Source organism: Motacilla alba, chromosome 1, assembly GCF_015832195.1.
Source record: "Motacilla alba alba isolate MOTALB_02 chromosome 1, Motacilla_alba_V1.0_pri, whole genome shotgun sequence".
Taxonomy (NCBI): Eukaryota; Metazoa; Chordata; class Aves; order Passeriformes; family Motacillidae; genus Motacilla; species Motacilla alba.
The window spans coordinates 97,057,897-97,079,880 of NC_052016.1; positions in this window are offsets into that span (position 1 = coordinate 97,057,897).

Genomic DNA, 21,984 nt, shown 5'->3' on the forward strand with positions numbered 1-21,984 from the left:
TGCTCCAGGGTGTAGTATAACGCTCCTCTGTCGACTTGGGATTTAAAGGAACTCATCTAATCAAGAGGTCATGAAAACCTCCAAACTGAGCAAGGCAGAGAATCCACTCTGCAGTGGCTCTTAATTTATTGTACAATAAAAGAAAACAAGTGAGTCCTGTTATGAATGACACAGTTGCAAGTGTTCAATAGTTCTCCTAGGAATTTTACTTAAGCTTGTGTAGACATAAACACTATATTCCAGGGTGATTTTCTTGCTGAAAAAATACCGGAGAACTTCAATACAAAACTTATCTGCTGACACACTAAAATACCAGAAAATTATTGCACAGTACCATAGCTCATTCAATTAAATTGACTCAGATTTTTAAAGTTCTCTTGACAGATTGTGCCAGCTCTTGTTCCTTGTCATCATTTAAGTATAGCTGCTCAATAAATGTATCTTCCTTCATAAGAAATAACACCAACAGTTTGTTTCTTTGCTTGAAAGGGTAATTTTCCTTCTCAAAAATTTCCATTTCAGGTGGAAGGGTAAATTATAGATAAATATCTCAGGCTGTGTTTCCTACTACAAGCCTGTATAATTACATCGTGACTCCTCTGGAATCTCTTTTTAGAAATTAATGTGTTTAAGCTTAGATCACAAGGAATCTGTAAAAAAATTAAATCAACCTCTAATCTTGAACATTTATATGAAATTATGACTTTATACATACTCATGCCTGTACCTATATATATATAAAGAGAATGACAATTAAAAGAAAGTTCTGTTTATGTTTATATGTATTGCATATGTGTATGTCTGTTGTATATAGAGAGAGAAATGGGATTCCAATGACTAGAAGTTAAAATAGCAAATACGACATTTGAATATTTGCTAGGTAAGCAGAAGTGCTTTCTCTTGTTTTCTTTAGGAGCTACCTGTGTTTCAATGTTTCAATGAAAAAATATGCAAAAAAAAAGAAACAACCTGATTAGAAAGTGTTGCTGGACAGTGGATAAAGTTTAATGACATACATTTCATTGTGAGAGCTTCATTGCTGTACATGAAATAAAAAATTACCAATAGTATCATGATCTGAAACTACGGTGAGGTAAAAAGTGTTTCTTGAGATTTTCAATGCCACCTTTGAGAATTTGCATGAAAGAAATAAATTATATGTTGTACAAAAATCTTAGGAATGCTTTCCCAGAAGGCAGTACAGCTGAAATGTGTCAGTCTTTTGTTTCCAGCACTAATATAGAACATTAGGTAATATATGTTTCTCACCATAAACCTTCACTCACAAATGTTCAGTTAAGGACTGGACAGCCCCTTTGAACAGCAGTTGTGGGTTCGTACCACCTTCATTTATTATTCAAATAGCTTTACTGTCAACAATAGTAAAAACATGATCTTTTCTGTGCATAATATTATTCTTTGATAAATAAATTCTGATTTTGTTCTTGATTAGACACAAGCCAGAGACACTGCTGGTGACATAGACACGTAAAAGTTATGATCACTATGTATAGATGCAGGAAAATTCTGTGTAATACTACCAAATCAAATAAATTGCAGCAGAAAAGCTTGTATAGACACTCTGCAAATTATCCTTAGGTGACAAGAATATGCCCACCTTATCAGCCAATACAGTTTGGTCACTTGGGAACTTTGATTTAAGTTTTAGAGAGATGAGGGAATTGGCATTAGTTGGTTTTTAAGGCATAACTGTAGTTTATGTATTTCTCCAAGACAGTAATGTTTTTCAATACCCTTTTCCCCAAAGGTTTTGATTGCAACAAAATTGTCTTTTCATCCCATTTTCTCATAGCTCTTAAGACTGAAGGAAATATGACAGACTAGTTTTGCTGTCATGATTTGTCTTTATGCTTTCTATATAACCTTCTATCCAACTTTTTGAAGATGCCTTACAATCCAATAAAACTAACCCCTACTTACTGCTTAGAGCTTAAAAGACAAATGCTTAAAAGAATGTTTGAATACTTGCTGTTCCCATGGGACCCAATAAGGAGAATGCAAATTTAATTATTCAGGCCCTGATTTCAAAATTATGGAAAATAAAATCATTGCTGCAGATCCCAAACTGTTGCCCTGTGAAATATGAACGATATGTTGGGTAGTGCAATGTATGTGTATGTATTTGCATACACACAACTCTAGTAATTGCTAAATTTGGAATCTTCATGTTCACAAATAATCTTTCCAGTCTGAGTGAAAAAGCACAGCAATTCTTGTGGGACTAACTTTAAGTTAAGCATTACAAATGTATTCTGTTGCATTTCTTTCTGCTATCTCATGCCAATTCCCGCCATATATTTAAAACAGTTTTTGAAGTCATTGCAGGAATAAAGTCTAAATCAAACTGTACATAGATTTCTAAAAAAGAAGAGGCCTTTTTTAACCTTTCATTGTCCCAGGCAGGCAGCAGTCCTCTTTTCCCTGAAACCTAAACTATCTAGACACACGTTCAAGACACATTGCAGAAAAGTGCTACTCTCTGACACCATCTGCTTTGAGCTTCTCTTTACAGTGGTGGTCAATATGTGAACACATTAAAGACTTCTCTTCTTTTGATATGTGAGCATTGCATTGGGATATGCTGGTCACATCATTTTCTCTCAGTAGATAATCATTTCCTATTTTTTGCCTTGCTCCAAGTTGGGATTTGTAGAGAAGGGAAAGGCTTGTCCTATTGCCTTTAAAACACAGCTTTCTGGGGCTTATGATGTATCTTGCATCAAAAGGGAAATATGACAAACCTATTGAATATCATCTAAAATCTCTCTACTGTCTTTTAAGGACCTCCAACCCACACAGCCTTTCTTCATGTGAAATACATCTGCTGTTCTCAAGCTCATTTTCAGCACTCTTTTGACACTTATTTTTTCTTCAATCTTTCTATTCCATCATGAAATAATGCTTTAGGATTTGCAGGAGGCTGTGAAAATGAGTACTCAAGTGTTAACGATCTTCCAGATAGCCAAAATCATATGGTAATTCAAGACATAATTCAAGGTAGTACTGGAGCGAACAAGAAAGCAGCTGTTCACAGCAGAAGTCCCAAGTGATCCTTTAAACCTGCATCAATTCACTTCCTCCAAGGGATATTTGTGAATTTTGGTGCTATGACAAGAGGTTGCCAGACCCCGCAAACCCAAGAACACCTGAGCATGAAACATGTTCAAGTACTTTTCTTTAACCACCCCCAAGAAATTGTCATGACCACCTGCCCAGCATTGCAGGAGCTCTATGGTTCTGTGAAGTATTTCTCCTTGTCAAGCTCTGAACTCTTTAAACTGACATGTAAATTGCATTCAGGAACAATTTCTCCTATCTCTAATCCAGACAGAGTTTTGAAGAGGTGTCTGTTGGAGAGGCCTGCACCAATCTCCTGTGAAAATCAAACCCATTTTTCTTGGTACTACTTTTCACCAAAAAGAAGCCTGTAGAGGAGGAGATGTTGGCTGAAATGCAGCCTAGAGATTTCAGGGAATCTCCTGTAAAATACAGTAGCCCAGAGCAAGCACACTGTTTGCACCTGCCTAGGATTAGCCTGAGTTGCCTTAGATAGGCATGAGATTTGCTCTAGAGTGCAAATGGTAATAAAGGTCCTTAGAAGCCTAAAAGGGTTCCTTAAGAATGAGAAAAGGAGAACTGCCATACTGGATTCCCTAATTACTGATACCTTCAATTATTTTACTTCTCATCTTTCAGTTGTGTTAGTTAACTAATTTATTGGGAAAAATGTTGGATGAATGTGAGGTCTAGTCAGCACACTCATTATTTTGTTATGACTCTGTTACTGTTTTCTCATAAGACTGCAAGAGGACAAAAATTGTGAGGAACTCTTGGCCTTCTTGTTCCTAGAAAAGTTTCTTTTCTTCAGTCTGCATATTTTGAACCATGGAGTAGAGAAGAAGGAAAGCCTGTGTTTCTGATCTCTTCTGTAGAAGTACAGTAAGCGTACCTCATATGTTTTCCTGCTGAGAAAATATTATGCTGTTCTTCATGGAAAGACCAAAGATCCAAATGTCTTGACTTTGAACTGTGCACATCAATTCCAGCTCATGGCTTCAATAGCTACATCAGTTAGAAGCCGTTGAAAATGGCCAGCTGGAGGCAGCAGATATTCCCAAGTTCAATCAGACAGGAACCAATCATAGGCTTTTTGGGTCTTTAAAGTCAGTGTGACTTCCTCTGTGCTGTGCCACTAAACCATTTCATTTATGAATTAGACATGGATGATCCTGCCCAGCTCCACACTATGCTTTTAGTCCACTGAGATATCAGGTGTCTCACATGAAACTAGAAGTTGACTTGTAGATAGACAATGTAGTGCAATGTCAGTGCTGCCGCTTAATTCTGATCAAACTATGCCTTTTGAAAAGAGAACAGAAACAATTTATCTAGCAAAAATCAAGTCCTTCACAGAAGACTCCATTGTCTCCATTACCATTTTTATGTCAATGATTTGATAATCAGTCTTTTTGTTATAAAACACTTTCTCATGCAAAAATGTACAATCAATCATTTCTGTTTCCATTGCACACTGACATTTATTGGCACCTTTTATATGCAGTTTCCATGAATAGTGTTATAGCCAGATGAAGGGAAGAGCTGACTTGAACTTCTAGCTCACTAATTCTTTACGGATTAGCACTGTCAGCGCTGATGGATGAAGGGAAAGATCTATCAAAATGGATGTGAGGGGTTTCACTCCTGCTTTGTAAATCATGCAGGAAATCCCAGTGTAAACTAAGCCTCTGCCTCTCACAAAAGTTAAAACATCACAAGCAGAGCAATAACCCCCCAGTTAGATTGGCTTTTTGTTGCTGCTGATCAAATTTCAAATAATCCTTCCCACTTGCTTTGTCCAGTGCTGCATTAGTGATGAAAGGCCTTCAGATTTATTAAAAGAATATAATGGCAGAACAGAACAAATTAAAACAGCCCAGAAACTCATGAGCAGGGAAAAGTGAATAATGCCTTTCTGTGTGCTCCTGTTGGTGATCACAATTCCCATGGAAGTCATGTGGGTGCAGAGCTATGGGACAGTCTCTAGAAGCGATCCCATTTTTTCAACTGGACACCAACAAACTGAGCAGTGTTTTAATACACTTTAAACTATATTCCCAAGGAAAAATTATCTCTTTTCTTCTTTACTAAAGTAAATGCAAAAGTTTAATTTCACATCTGGGATATAGAAACAACAGTAACTGGAGCGCTCACTGGTGGTCTGTGGAGTGGGAATTTGTATCTTAAAATTTTTTTTAGGTGTTTGTTTTTTTTTGGTTTTTTTTGGTTTTTTTTAATGTAAATGTTCCCTCTTAACTCCCATAGTTGCAGACTTACCTTCTTACAAGTTTTCCCCCTTGATATTACTTCAGGGTGGGCTCCTTACCGTAGGCAGGGACACAGAGGTCCAGTCTTTGAATGAAATCTGGCAGATGTATTTTTGAGACACCCTCCTACAGCTCTGTAACTTTTACCTGATACAGGATGTAGTTTCATCTTCTGAGTTTTTCTTGTTGTCATCCCTGAGACCACAATGTAGATACCTACAAAGAAGCATCTGGATCAGGCAGAATTCCAGGAACAATTTTTCATTAGAAAAATAGTATAGATGTATTAAAAAATTTACATTAATTCTCTTCATCCATTAGAGGAAATCACGAAGACTCTGGTATTTCATTCAATAGATCCTAACCACTGCCAGACATGTCCCAATTTTGCTTTAAAGAAACTATGAGATGCTGATTGTAGTTTCAGTAGTTTCTAGTGAGATTGATAGAAGGCAAAGAAGAGGTAACAGAAATATCTCGGTTATCAAAGCCAGCTAAGGAAGGCTTGGAAGAGAGATCATTTCCTCTGTGAATAACATTTGAGTAAATAAGGGAACAAAGATCACTGAATAAGCTGGCCCTTGGGAAGAAGAAAAGCTCTTTAAGCACAACAACTGGCTCTGATTGAATTTAGACCAGAAATAGTATGTCTCCGACCACTAGGTCAGTGCTGTTCTAGAACCAGCTTCCAGCTAGAGCTAAAGCAGTAAATGAGACAAGTAATTCATGGGACAAAGCCAGATAACTACTCTATGAAGGCATTATCTACTGCATGGCCAGCGCTGACTCAACGTTGATATTAAAGAGGGTCCTTCCAGTCCCATGCCCTTAGGAGCAGTGCCCTAAGATGGGAGCTGTCTCTACCCGAAAGGACATTACTCATTTAGTACTTTTAGGTCAGAACATTCAGTACAAAAGTGCAAATGCTAAGTCTAAAACTCTCAGGTTAAAATAAGACAGGAGGTGGGCTGCATTTTCTCTTAACAAAATTATTTTTGTGACAGGGAATTATTACTGCTTTTGATGGAATCCCTCTTTGTCTGAGGATGTAGGATTGAAAAAAAAATCTATATTAAAGGTTATTAGAGCTTTATTATTGTCCTAAAAGAAGTCTGAAAAACAGACCATGGGAGAAGTAACATCTAAGTTCTCTCATTTTTAGTAGTTATTTCCCTTTACAACTTTCCTGAATGACTTTTCATGTATTTCTGGCTTAGGCTTCTCCTAACTGGCCCTTGAAAATTCGAAGACATGTGGCTGCATTAATTTTTAAAATATAATGGGTCCTTTATTGTGTGCTTGTAGTTCATGCTGCAAAGAGGGAAATGGGAAGGAAATTTCAGAGTGTCTTATGACTCGGTGTGCACTATTATGTGTTTCTTGATGATCCATTGATATGGTTTGCTACTTGTTGAATGGTTTATTAAATGCCTTTCAGCCCATGTTGCATAGGCCCATCACTCATTACAGACACTTCAGGTGCCATCAGCTCTGCAAAGAGGGTCTGAGCAATAAAACCCTTCTTGTTCTGGTGTGAATGCAGACAAAGGGAAATCATTATTCAGTCCCCTCTTCCAGCATGAGGTTGGCTCTTGACTTGGTTGTTATCATGGTTACTGACAGACTTTAGGCAAGAAGCTTATTACTTAGCTTTGTTTTGCAATATGGGTTTCTATGGCTGTGGTTAAACTGTAGGGCAAAATGTTGTCTGGGCATAATGAGATCTTCCCAATGTCACAGTGGCCCTCTCATAAAGAGACTTAATCATGATTCACGGAATAGTTGAGGTTGGAAAAGACCTCTAAGATCATTGGTTCACAACCATTAACACAGTACCACCATGTTCACCTTTAAACCAAATCCCTCAATCACATTCACATGCCTTTTGAACACTTTCAGATGTGGTGATTCTACCACTTCCCTGGGCAGCCTGTTCCAACACTCGACATCACTTCAAGTGAAGAAATTTTTCCGAATAGCCAATTAAAATATCTGCTGGTGCATGTTGAGACCATTTCCTCTTGTCTTGTTAATAGAGCACATCATAGTTCTTCAAACCTTTTTTCCTTTCTTTTTCCTTTCCAGAGATGGCACATACCAAATTCCCCCAGAGTCAGTGCAGGCTGGGATTAAGATGTGCAGCCTCAGCACACAGGCTGAAGTCTGCAGAACAGTCAGTGCAGATACAGCCATTAACACCATGGAGATGGCACAGTTGTTTCCATGGCATTTATTGGTATTTTCAATTCTTCATGAGCAGTGAATAGAAATGAAAAAGACAGGCATTCTACCTTAAAGAAAGAGAAAAAGAAAACATGCAGCACACTTTAAATTCACTATTTAAGAGATTACTTTTTAATCTTTATATTAGTTCTAAAATAGCTTTTTTTTCAGGCAGTGAATCTCTTCTAATATGCATTTTTACATCATGTTTTACTGTCCTGTGTATATACCTAACAATAATTACTAGCAGGAGTTTTTTATCGGCTTTAGTTAGATATTAAATAGATGAAACTGGATTTAAACATAACAAAAATCTGGTTTACTGTGAAGAGTAACTGGAGCATATTTCCCAGAGTGGAGCTGCCCAGTGGAGCAGCCATGCCTGGAAATGTTCAAATCCTGCCTTTATATAACACTGGGTAACTGGCTACAGTCGACTCCTTCATCAGTGGGTTGGACTAGAAGATCTCCAGAAGTGCCTTCCAGTCCCAGAAATCCTGTGATTGTGATATCAAAGCAGATACATAAAAAGACATACCACCAGACACTAACATACAAAGCACCAGGATTTCTTTTTTGCTGATGTGAGTGGGAATTAAACAAGATCATGGGTGGTTTGCAGCCTTGACAGGAAGACTGAGATGTGCTTTGTTATAAATGTAGTGTTTAATAAACACCCCTTTCTGTGAGATCTATTTTTATTTTTAATAACTAAAGGGCACTTCCCACCTTTCATATTGAACTTCATACATTTTCCTTTATTGATACTCTCCATATTTTTCAGTGACACCAGTATATACCAATAAATAGCATTCTCTAAGAGAAACAATGACTTTTATCACTTAGATAAAAGAGAGAGGATTTTGTTTCTTAGAGAAAAAAACAAGCACGAGAGAGAGGTATATCATACATAATAGGTTGATTTTGTAAAATAATTAATAGAAGACTCAGAACACATATTTTTAGCAATATATCAGTATTAGAGTTTTAAAATTTCCCATCCTCTTTCTTTCTGAGTGGATTTTAAACTGCAGAAAAAGAAAAAAAAAAATCCAACTTTCTTGAATAAATAATCAAAACTTAATCTTGGAAGAATTATTCGTTTGCTGGAATTTTTTCTGCCAAAAAGCGGAATTGTAGGACATCTGTTGTTCTACTCTCTGCTACCTAAGAATGAAAAGTCTTTTATTGGTTACTGGTCTGATCTTTGAAATGGCTCACAAAACATGCTTGATAAATAATGATAGCTTCTTGGGGAAAAAAATAGATTTGGTTCATTGCTAGTTTTTAAATCATAGTGTGTTAGAATAAGGCCGATATAATTGCTTTGTCAGAATGGTTTTCTTCTCTTTTGAAGCTCTCCTAGGGTATTTTAGCTGGTATTAAATTGTTCTTTTTAGAATTCAGAGCAAATTTCAAAGATATTTAAATCAAACCCAGATAATGGCTATTAACTCTGTTTCACACCATTCAAACATTGTAATAACTAATATTGAGTGGGTCTTGCACAGGTCGAGCACGGATTTGAGTGATATCTGGGCTTTTACTGTTCCTATTGAAAATCCAGAATTTTTGATAGGCTGTTCAAGGTCAAAGAATGGGCAAAAAGTTGTGAATGCATTTCAAGTTCTCAATAAAAGAACTGTGGCAATAAAACCCAACAGCAGTAAAATGTTTTCATATAGACAGAATAATTGGCAGCAATTCTTATGAGCACTGAGGTGTTACGGACAGTTCAAGAAGGTTCTGCACATGCTCTAATGTGCCCAGATAAGGGCAACAAGGCTGGTGACGTGAGCACAAATCCTGTAGGGAGTGGCTGAGAGAGCTGGGGTTGTTCAGCCTGGAGAGGAGGAGGCTCAGAGGGGACCTTCTCACTCTCTACAACCACCTGAAAGGAGGGTGTAGCCAGGTGGGGGTTGGCCTCTCCTCCCAGGAAACAAGTGACAGGACAAGAGGACATAGTCTTGAATGTACCAGGGGAGGATTAGGCTGGACATCAGGAAGAAATTCTTCACAGAAAGGGTGATTGAGCTGCCCAGAGATGTGGTGGAGTCACCCCTGGAGGTGTTTAAGAAAAGACTGGAGGTGGCACTCAGTGCCATGGTCACTTGACAAAGTGGTGTTAGGTCATAGGCTGGACACAATGATCTCAGAGGTCTTTTCCAATCTGGTTAATTCTGGGATTCTGTGATAGATATTACATGGCTTGATATTTCTTCATATTGTTTCTAGATTTAGACATATTTCCAAGTTTCTTGTACACCACCACACTGCATTGCATGCCATGCCACTTGACTCTGGTCAAGAATATACTGTACATTACCATAGCAACCATAAATCAAAAAGCAGATATTTTGCATATGACTTTGACTGCATTATGTTAGTGCTCTGTCACTATCTTAAATTTCTCTAGTTTTACACAGTGGCAGATTCACTGTCTGCACTGCCTATTTCATGCTGCAAAGGTGCAGGGTCAGGCCCTGTGATCTTAAGTTCCCATTTTCAAGATATGATGGCTACAACTCAGAAGTTTTGATAGACTAGGAAATTTAGATAAAAATCCCAATTGTTTTTTAAACCATCTTAATCTTTCAAGTTTAGGAAACCAGACTGGAAAGTTTTCAGAGTACAATGTGATTTGTAAAATTTGCCAAATTTCTTCCTCTTCTTTTACATTCTGCTCACATATCCTCAGCCATTACATATCTTCCCAAAATCACTGGAATGGCAAAGGTATATGGAAGGAATGATTTAATGACACAGACTTGATCTGCATTTGGAAATTCCAAGAAGAGATGTTCAATTTACTTTTTTTTACTTTACGCTTTAAAAGATTCTGGTGGACTCCGTTCTAGGCAGTGCAAGGCTTTTCTCCTCTAAAGCACAGAGTGATTGGACAGCAGTGGTTAGCACAAATGGCTAAATGGAGAATTTAAAAATATCACTGTATTTATCTACGTTTTTTGACTAGAAGAAGATAAAGAAGAATGTAATGCAGGACAAAAAAAAAAAAAAAAAAAAGTGAGGGCTCTTCTCTTTGTTTCCCATATAAGTATCACTCTGAGAGCCCCAATTTAGTCATGCCCTCAGTTTTCTACTTTTGAAAACACACACACCAGTAGCATGCAGAGGATTTGCTAAAACTCCAGATTTTGCATATGTGCAAATATTGTCCCCTTAGAAAATGCCAAATGCACTCTGTGCCAAAAGCTTCCTCTGATACATCTGCACAGAACTGTGGCATTACTGTCTTTCCAAATCTACTGACCACAGCCAAAATTAACTGAAAACACATCTGTTAGAAAATTTCCCAAAGGAAAAAAACCACAACACAACAAAACATTAACATTATAGGTTGTCCAGCAATTCAGAAGCTCAAAGAATGAAATGGTACTTTGAATGGTGATTGGAATAGGATACATGTAGAAATATAGGAAGCAGGTCAACTTTCATTTTAATTATTTCTTCATTGATATAATTAGCCACAGAAATATATATATATAAAAATATACACACACATATATACATACACTTGGGACTTTTTTTGGTAAAGAAATCATGTGGTATAGTACCAGTTCCACCTTACATACATTCAAAAAGGTGAGTAAATTTCACACTCACTACATGAAACTTGTAGCCTCTTGTAAACATATTTATTCAAAATCTGAGTCATGTCACCAATAATTCTTTTAGGAAATAATGTGGAACTTAAACAGTCTTTGCATGCAGAATCTGATAATATGCATCAATGCACCTGTTTTAGGAGAAAAGCTTACTACCTCCTATTATAGCCACTATTAATGTAATATGAAAATAATAACAGGTTAGCTGTTACAGCCATTTTAAAAGTACCTGTTAGAAAGGCAAAATAAGCTATGACAAACATTTTTAGAAGCATCTTCAAATTACTTGCAAGTTTCTGATAAAGTGTTACTAAATACCTAAAACAAAACAATCAAAAGTAAAAGTTCTGGTGTTCTGCACAAGCTCATCTCTCTGAGTGATTATCTAGTGTTTTCAATCTCTGTTTCATCAACTGAAAGAGCCATAAAGGGCTCCCTGAATACCAGCTCCTTGCAAATTATCCTGTTCCATAACAGGTGACGAGAGAGATAAAAATTCAGTCTGCTTTGTCTCATCTTTAACATCTCAGTCAGATCATTCTTGTTTTTTAAATATATATCACTGCAGAGTGCCAGTAGGAGAATATTCTGATGTCAGCAAATTATTCCTTAATGGGGATCTGATAAGCACTCTATCTGTATTCGATTTGTACGTAAATGGTGCCATTTTTCAAGTGCCAAACAGTGCACTCTACTTAATTGGGATGTACTTAATCAGAAAAATCATTTAATGGGACATTGTTTGGGGATGCTGTTTAAGCCCAGTGATAATTAAAAGCAATGGGTGCTGATTAATGGTGGCAGTAATTCTGCATATTGGAACAGTCTCTAATTACTTGGTCTTGGTGATGACTTTTGTGTCTCACTCTCCTGGCAAGTCACTCCCTTTGCTTCTCTAAGAACTGATTTCACTCTTTGCAGCAGAAACAAGATCAGTAACCAGCTCACTCCTGCCTGTTCCCAGTACTCAAGGGTTCCTTACAATTAATGTTTCTGATTTGTCACTGAACACCATATGAGGTTGTTTGGAAAAGCATTCTTGCTAAATGACACTCGCTTTTACCTCTTGCTGATTAGTGGTGGTCTGAAATGGTAAGGTTTGTTGGGAAAATAGATTATTTTCATAAGAAAAAAATGCATCTCCTGAAATAAAGATGATACTGAAATTTGGCATTTATAGCCTTTGATGCTGTGACTTAAAATTGGACAAAACTGAGACACATACATAAAACCATTTAATAAAAGGTAGTCCTCCCCCCTGCAAATGCTTCATCACTTTTTGCTTAGCTTGGGTCTGCAAGAGAAAGAACTGCAGAAGCACAGGACAGCTGGGCTGAGCTTCCCTTTGTTCTGTGATTAGCTGGTCACCACTAATCACTGTAGTATTTTCCAGCACAGCAAAGCTGCCCCAGACAATACTAAAGGCTACTTGAAAAGTTCACCATGTGCACACCAAAGTACAGGTGCGGGACAGTGTTGATCAGCTGTGTTTCATTATCTCAGTCTTGTCTGTGTGTGCAAAGCAGGTTCATGCCAAAATCTACTTGGCTGTTGGGTTGCAATGCATTCCTCACATCATCAGCTGAAAGAGTAATATTTTATTTTTTGATGGCAAATAGAGGCTGAGAAGGAGATGCAGGGCTGAATGTTATGTAGTGAGGTGGCCGACTGAGGCCAGCCAGCTCCAGAGAAGTGAGGACCTACAGCTTCCCACACATCCCAATCTGGAGTTCAAACGAAATGCCCCAGAAAATCTGCATTTAGTCCTGCATTGCATTACTTTCTTCAGATATCTAACAAATCAACAGTAACCAGTGTAAGAGTATGGGCTTCAGTGAAGATGCCAGAATTAATTTATTTGTTTTACAAATCTTATTCCTGCCTACCTCTTCTCCTTCTCCTCTTCCAGAAGACAGCTAATGTGAACATGCTGGCCCCATTGTAGTGAGTCTTTAAACATGGTAGCAAAAGGTCACCAGGCTTCAAGAATCAAGTTCTGAAAAAACCCCAAGATGCAGATTCCTTGAGAGAGAGAGAAAGAGACAGAATGAAAATACATGTATTGATCCTAAAAGACTTTTAAAGAAAGTACAAAGAGTAGTAGGGGAAAAAATAGCAGTGAGTAAGGGTTTATTGATGGAGTTTTATTAATTTTGGATGAAATATTTTCTTTCATAAAATGAAAGGATTTTTGCCTTTGACTTCAAGGAAGGCAGGACTTCATCCTTTTTATTCTTCAGCAATACACGAGCTTTAAAAGGGTGAGAATCTTCTTACCTAACCAATATTTATGTTTGAGACAAATTCCATCTACTCTTAAAAGTAAGCGTTTCTAGGGTGAAATCAATATGATCTATTTTAGATGTCTATTTTTTAGATTACTATCTTTAAGGATTAATCATATCCCAGATTTTTTTTTCAACTTCTCTGCACTTACAATCAAAAGAGTATAAATTCCTAGCATTTGCATGCAACCAGATGAATCCAACCCCAGAGTGCTTGTCTCAATATATTTCCTGTTTTCTTACTGTGAGCATGCAGTAAAGGAAATTCTGGTCAAACTCATTTATATTTTTTTATTTGGCAAATACATATCTTTTGGTGCAATATTCTTACTTTCTTACTAATCACTAAAAGAATGTGGAAAATTTTTCATGTGTTTTATTAATTCTGCATACATAATTGTATTCAATAATTATATGGTCATATAATTAATACAGTGTGTGTTCAACAGACAAATATAGTAACACAAAACTGTTCAAAGTTGTGGGAATATCTGTAAACACTAAAATAGGAATATTAGCATATTGCTGATTTGAGGGTGTGTATTCACAGTTATTACATTTTCCATGTCATATCTTGAATGTCTGTTTCATAGACCTAGTTAAACGTAATTTATCTATGAATCATTTGATGTTGTAAAGGAATTTAAAGTCCTGCTAAATGTATACTTGATAAAGATTTTATAGATGAATAAAGGCAGAAAGAGAATCTTTGCTTTATAATAAATATGAAGTCACAGTAGACTTGTGCTTGGCTAGCTGAGCCACACTTCTGTTTTCTACAGATTTGGTACAGAAATGACCTATACTTACAGGAAGGAAAGCAAACAAGGAAGGACTGATTTGTTGCTGGAAGAGGTGTGCTTTCCTTACTGGGCTTTAAGATAGGCTTTCTAACCAGTATATTGCAAATTACTAATAACACTGCATTGCCTCTTTTGGCCTTCTCATACATACATAATGTTGACCCTTGTGCATTCCAAATTACTTTGTGCAATTACTATTATTGATATTGTCTCCAAACAAAAATCATTCAGGAATTCTGTTCTTGCTTTCACATGGGTGTTTCAATCAGATCCTTTGCAGCAAAATCCATTTTTGAAAAAAACATGTGGTTACCAGTTGCCCAGCAGCAGTTCCTTTCAGAATGCCTACCAATTGTATTCCTCCCAGTAAAAGAACAAAACGTCTGTTGTAGAAACAACAATAGGGAAAGTGCTTGCTCTTTAACATATTTACATTTGGAATTTCATCATTCTTCAAGTTATTCAGTTATTTGAGTCCATTTCACATAGCCTTGCTGCAAGATTTTCCATAGAAAAATTACCAGTTTAGAAGGAATGGTTTTAAGGTCTCCAGTATTTTATGTGACAAACTCTAAATGCAGTGTAAATTCAGATGATTGACAAAGAGAAGAGGGAGTGAAGAGAAGCAATGCTGTTTTGCAGTGCTGCCAAAGCCTCTCTCAAATACAAAGGCAAAAGTGTTTTTGAAAAAATCTCTAAAATTCTCTTGGAAGACTCTTTCTTTTGTTTCTGAAAGCTGTCAGGACTGCTCAAAAGATTTTTCTGGAGCAAAGAAAAACCATTTCGGTTGAGCTTCAAAGTTGGAGCTTTGTAAACTTTTAAAACACAGGACCTGAAAATTTTCCATTTCAAGTATTATTTCATTTTAACCGCAGTTTTTATATACAGCCTTATATGGAATGTAGCGGCAGAAAATTTCCCTGTCCTCAGTTTGGCCTCAGCTGTCCAGAGGAAGAGTGATGCCTTGAGAGGCAACCTAGAACAGAGGTTAGACAGTGTGAAAGGAATAAAGTAGGTTTTTATTTAAAAGGCCTTCAAAAGATACACCTTGGGCAGTACAAGAGACTAGCCAAGGCTACACTCAAGATGGACAATGAGTCACGAGTTTTCACACTTTTATAAGGTTTGGTCCAATTACATATTGGGGTTGATTGTCCAATTACAGCTTCAGGTTATGGAGTCCCATCCTCTCAGATTGCTCTCCTCAATTTGCTGTTTATACTTATTGGGCCTGAAGCTGCAACATGTCCCTGGTTCTTGGGCTGGAAAAGGATTGTTCTGTCTAAGTAAACTGTGAGGAGAACTTGCTACCCGTCTATATGAAGTTCAGAGTTATATAGTAATGCAGTACAGAATCTGGAAAATATGAAAGCTAAAACTTTGGGCATCAAGACAAGTTTTAGGAATGGTGGTTGAAGGAGGAGAAATGTGCAAGGCTGGGAGACCATGTCCATGTTGACTTTTGGGAGGGGGCCTTGAAGTCCAGTTGTGTCTGCTGTGCACTGGGGAACATGCAGGTGCATTACACAGCAGAAATGCTTCACCAGGAGAGCCAGCAGCTGCTGCATTATCTGTGGAGTGCTCATTAGCTGTGGAGCTTAACACCTTCTTGAGAATCTTCCTACAGAGCAAAAATGATTAAGGCTATGAGTTTCTTATGCACCTACACACATGGGAAAATGCCAAAAGAATTTTATATACCTCCCTCTTCCAAAAAAATCCCAATATTTATTGTATGGGGCTTGCAAAACTGAATCCTACTACTCCTTAAGTACTAGAACTAGGAGCATCCCTCTAAGTCATCTTGAGGATCTCCTATGGTAGCAAGACATCTGCCTGGCACCCAGGTGGAGGCATAGGACCACAGGGAACAGTACAGAAACCTATTACTTCATTTACTTGATCTGGACTAATGTAGGTGGGAGCAGAAAAAGTTCCTCATCAATCCAATTAAAGGGGGAGTCAGACATAAAACATGTGATGACAAGAGTTTACACTGTGGCTGAAGCATGTAATGGTGCATCAAACTTTTATTGGCTATATTAAAATAGCAGGGAGGAGTTGAATAATTTTATATTAAGGCATTGTGTGGTTACAAGCTGAGCATAATATACTGAGGATCAAATTCTGCTTTGGGTCATTTTTTTTAACACGGAATTAACCATTCTTTTAATCGTTACCCTTGAAAATAGCAGTGAAAACTTCCATAATCAGAGTCCAGTTGTGTAAGTCACACTTTGACTACCAAAACAGGTCTTTCATCATAAAGATTATAATATGAGGTAAAAAAAAAAAAAAAAGAACAAAATTATATAGTGCAAAATGGTGGGGATTTTCTTCTACAGGCATCCTTTTTCTCCCAGCATAGGTGAAATGCAAAAGTCCAATTTTGTGTTAACAAGATGTTGATCTATAGCAGTCTTGTGGAGGGGCAAAAATTCATGCTCTAATTATTGCCAAAACAGTCATCTACCCCTAAAGTAAGTGAGGCCCTCTGCATCATCTGAAGCAATCAACCCGAGTAACAAGAGGCAGCTGCCTTCCTCAGTTCTGCCCTGCCCAGGGTGTTCTCTCATCTCTGGGGATAATGGTATCACAAATCTGCATCTCCATAGCAGTCAAGCAACTGATAAGACATTTGGCTAATCTGCTTGGAGAAGATGGCCATAAAACAGCCCTGGATGCATCCAGCAGAGCCTGCTCTTCCCTGCTGAGGAACAAAAGAGGTGTGCAGCTAAGATCCAATACCATGAAGATTTTCTTGACTGAAAGGTTTATAAAATGATGCAGAATAGGAAGCTCATGAAAGGCTGTATGAATATTTCCCTTGCCTCCTTTCAGGGACAGAGAATGTGTTAGTGTGGCAATTTGCCTGTTCCTGTATCTAAACTGCTCCATAGAAATTTACTCTTTGTGAGCCTACTGTAATATATGGCACTCAGCAGAGCTCAAATCTCCCTGGAAACACACTGGGTTTTCCTGGCCCATAGCCAAGAATGGTGTATGCACAGAGGGACAAATTATCAGAAGATATTGGCAAAAATCCTTCACAATTGCCTCTGTCCTTTTGGAAACTTGACTGATATCCCTCCTTTATTAGCTAAATATAATGGGCAGAGTTCAGGGGCACAGATAAGCAGCAGGTGGAAAAAAACTTACCACAAAACAAGTGATGAGAATCCCTGTTCTTTTTCAGACACTTTGTAGATTGCCTACATGATATTTACCAAAATGTTTTTCTTAGGCCCTACAGACAGTGCTTTACACACCATATCTTGGGAAGGGAAAGTTGTCTGAGGTCTCTGAAAAAGCCCAAGCCCCATTTCTCAACTTGATGAGGCCAGTGAAATCTATGTAGGCATCTTTTTTCTGTGTTTTAAACCATGACACATTTTTTGCAGTTTATTGAGCAGATCACATTATTCAGCTCCACACCACAGTCATCTTGGTACAGCTGACATCTGTGTCAAGAAAATGCTTATTTTTCACGCCTCCCATTTACCTGTCAAGAAAGAAGAGAAAAAACATTCTTGGGAGAGTGTGTAGCACCCAGGCCCTGAAAGGCAGAGTCATGCCCTGGCTTAGCCTGTGAACATAACCCAACCCCATAGAGAGGTAATTATGTTTTGGGAGCTCAGCAGACTGTGCATAATTATACTCTAAGGAGGATTACTGCCTTGTATGAATAATACCATGATGCAACGGCAAATGCAGAGTGTAAGCCTCAAACCTGCAATCCAGGCAGGATGACAGACCCCTCCTGGACCACCCTGCCTGCTGCACAGATTAGCTGTCCCCACAGGAAGAATGCCCTGCATGAATCAGTTCCCTCAGTTTTTCAGAGACAGGTAATAAATGAAGTTTTACTCCATTCAGGAGATAGAGAAATAAAGACTTGCTAGACAAAGAAGTAAGATTTTGAATGTGAAAGGGAGAAATACATTGCTCACACTGCCTGCAGCTTAATCTGGACTAAATCATCCCTTCCAGTTTCTTCCTTCTGTTATAGATGGATATGAAATGATTTGCTCTCGCAATTAAAAGATAACTATTGTGTGAATATCAAGAAAAGCTTTAGTGATGTATAGTTATGTTATTGTAGTTTAGATACCCTCTGTTCTCCCCATAGCTCCCTTTTCCCCCCTGTATTGTTACCATCAGACAGCCAGGGTGGCCTACGACAGGTAAAAAGAAAGTGTGCACATGTGTCCCTCACATGGGGCAGCTGGGAATGGAAAAGCTTGGTGCTTCGGGGGTGCAGCATGGCAACACCTGATCTCCAATCAAGTTACAAGACAGCAGTCTCCACTGATAAATGGCAAAGAAGAGCTGACTGACAGACTTTGGGAGGGGCCAGGGTTAGCTGATGCAACCCCCCAGGGGTATAGAAGACTGAGCATCCATCCTGAAGATGAACTGGCCATGTGGTATGCATGAGGGGCAGTTCCCAGCACTGCAGCTTTTTCTTTATGTAGTCCTTTGTTGTATTTTTGTTAAGGTTTAATAAACCTTTTCAAATTTTCAAGGTGAGCAGTTGTCTCTCACACTTCCCAGCTTCTCCTCAGCCAAGAGACCTATACAGTGATTCTGGGATCCAAATCAGCTTTCTGCTAAGCCTGACACAACAAACAAGTAGCTTAGCATTGCAAAACCTGGGCATATGGGCAACAGCGCACAAAGCTGTGCCCCTGGGCATGGGCAGCTCTGTGTGAGATTATTCAGGGCTTCCCTACCTCTACCTGTTCTCTTCCCTCTTCTGGGAGCAATTCAGCAAAGCCTCTCGCACCACCTGCCCACCTGCCATGGAGCACACAGAAACCCAAGATCTTCCTGTGTGCTGTGGAAATGGGCTGCTGGTAGAGGTGACTGCAGCCTGCAAGAAATCCCTTTGACTCAACTAAACAGAGAAGCAAGACAGTAATGGGTTTGTTTGCCCTGTTTAACTGTTGCTGGCTTGCTTTGGGCTCAAGCCCCTCTGTTGCCGCCAGGTTTCCCAGTTGTTGAGGTTACCAACACCTAGTTACCTGTCCCACTTTCTCTGCTTGTCAGTCAGCTTTTGAAAACTTCATGCTTAGAGCACAGAGATACTGACTAGTAGCTCTGACTTTCATGCCTCAATAGAGGGCAGGCACCTGCAGGCAGATGACCCCAGTTGTCATCCCAGCCTCAGCTGTCCTGGTGGCCTATTGTCTGTTGGAGCCCACAATAGTCTTTTTAATATTGTAAAAACAACTCACTACATTGAAAGTCTTCCCAGCATCACACAAGCCTGGTGGCACTTTGTGGTTGTGATATTTTATGAAAATCCCTTTGCTAGGATTTTCTTCTCCTGAGAAGCTGAAGGGCCTCAGCTTCAAGTGTAAACAATTTGTTATCTGCTGCTGTGGAATGCAGCAGGTGCTTCCTCGATTGGTCAATGTGGGATTTTTCTACTTGGTGGCCAATCGAGGAGGCAGCAGCTCTTGGACTCTCTAGGAGTCACAGAACATTATTATTCATTCTTTTCTATTCCTGTCTCGCCTTCTGATGAATTTTTCTCTCTGTTCTTGTAGTATAGTTATAGTGTAGTATTTTTTTATGTAATATATATCATAATATAATAAACCAGCCTTCTGAAATGGAGTCAAGATCTCTCCTTCCCTTCACCAAGTCCTAACTGCCCTGAAGACGATCACAATAGCACTTCCAATGTTTTTGGGAGCAGATTTGAGATCTAAGCAGAGGGAGAGGAGAGGAGAGGAGAGGAGAGGAGAGGAGAGGAGAGGAGAGGAGAGGAGAGGAGAGGAGAGGAGAGGAGAGGAGAGGAGAGGAGAGGAGAGGAGAGGAGAGGAGAGGAGAGGAGAGGAGAGGAGAGGAGAGGAGAGGAGAGGAGAGGAGAGGAGAGGAGAGGAGAGGAGAGGAGAGGAGAGGAATCCTTCTGACATAGGAACATGAAGTACCAGCTAGGACAGATATAGCTTTCCTGACTGACACACAGGAGTAATAAGGAGCAGGGAGGAAATAACCCTCTCCATTGATGGGGCTGGATGTACAAAAATATCATCCTGTTATCATCCTTACAAATTTATTTAAATATGCTGAGATTATTTATGTGTACAGAAGCCTTCAAAATTAACTTCGGCTAAATACATGAAGTAGACTAGAGTTTCAAAAAAGAAAAAAAGTAAATATATGCCCCAAATATTACTTTTAATTGGGATCTGAGTGTCCAGCTCTAGGGCACTTTTGAAAAACCTTCACCTCAGTGCAGCCAGCCCTGGCTAGCTGCCTGATCAGCTGCTCCATTGCTTGGGCAGCAACCTTCAAGGAACACCTCTGCCATAGCTGTTTGTATAAAATACTGGCTTAGTTTGCAGTACACATGCTCTCAGGAAAAGTTGTTTAAAAGCCTTTGGCTAAAAAGTAGAAACTGCAACCCTTTGACAGATGAGTTGGGTAATTAAAAGTGACAGGAACCTAAAGTGAAAAAGTGGGGGCAAAGTGCCCAAAAATAAATAGAAATCTAAATGGCAAAATGTGGGTAACATATAAGTTTAAATGAATGTTGTGTTGAGTAAAGCATCTAGAGGGATGAAGCAAAAATACTCTTTGCCCTGTCAGTGTGTACCTCATGCATTACAGCAGTGAGAGCCCATTGGCAAAACAAAAAACAACCAATTAACCAAAAAATATTCTGTCAGTTATTCAGTTAAATGTGGTAAAAGTCTAATGTTACAAAGAATAGTTTTGCTTCTAAGAAGTAAAAGAAATAGGAAGAAGCATTAGAGTTCTTGGCATGTCTCAGCAAAATGGTTAAACCAAAAGGTTCAACCAATAATACCAAATGTACACTACATTTTGGATATTTGTTGCAACCACAAGGATTTTAGGGCACAAAGTTTCACTGTTGTTTAGGCACCTCTTGGGAAGCACAAATTTAGACCACTTGTGTCTATAAACATTTTAAAATGCAATAGTTCGCATATGCTGTGATGATAAACTGCAGCAACTGCCGGACAAGCATTGGAAAGTGTTTTTTACACTGAATAATTCTACACTGTCAGAATGAAGTCATCGCTGAAAGTGAGAAGCAAGCAGAAATTGTAAGTGCCGGATGCACACTCATTGCTGTCAGCCATTAATGGACAAATAATCCCTGTGATGGCTAAAGTGGATTTAAGTGTAATGGTATGTTATAATGGTGATCTGTGATATATTTTCTGATGCTTTTAAATTAATAAGTTGAAAGAAGTAAGATAAACTCCAATTTCTAAAAAAAAAAAATAAAAAAAAAAAGAAAAAAAAAAAAAGAAAAAAAAATTAAAGTTTTGCTGAACTATCCTGGCTTGTTTATGTGACCAAAAAACCCAAGAATGCATCTCCACAAATATAGATCATAACTGGTGACTTTAATAGTAATGTGACAGCTCCATAATATTCAAAAGGAAGATAAATGTTAAAAACAGCGAGGAAATTGCTGATCACTTCATACTGTACTGGTAATAGAAGTATTGATCTATATTGTAGTATCAGTCAGTACATCACAGCAGGTGTTGGGGGAAATTTCCTTTAGATATGAAGTATGTCCCCTGTCATCTAGTTCAGATAAATCATGCACAGGAATTCTGTCAAAAATATTTTCCCAGAACCAAAATTAAATAGAAAATTGGTAATTTAGAGAATGTCACTGAACTATGGCTTTCATCAACACTGAAAAGTACCT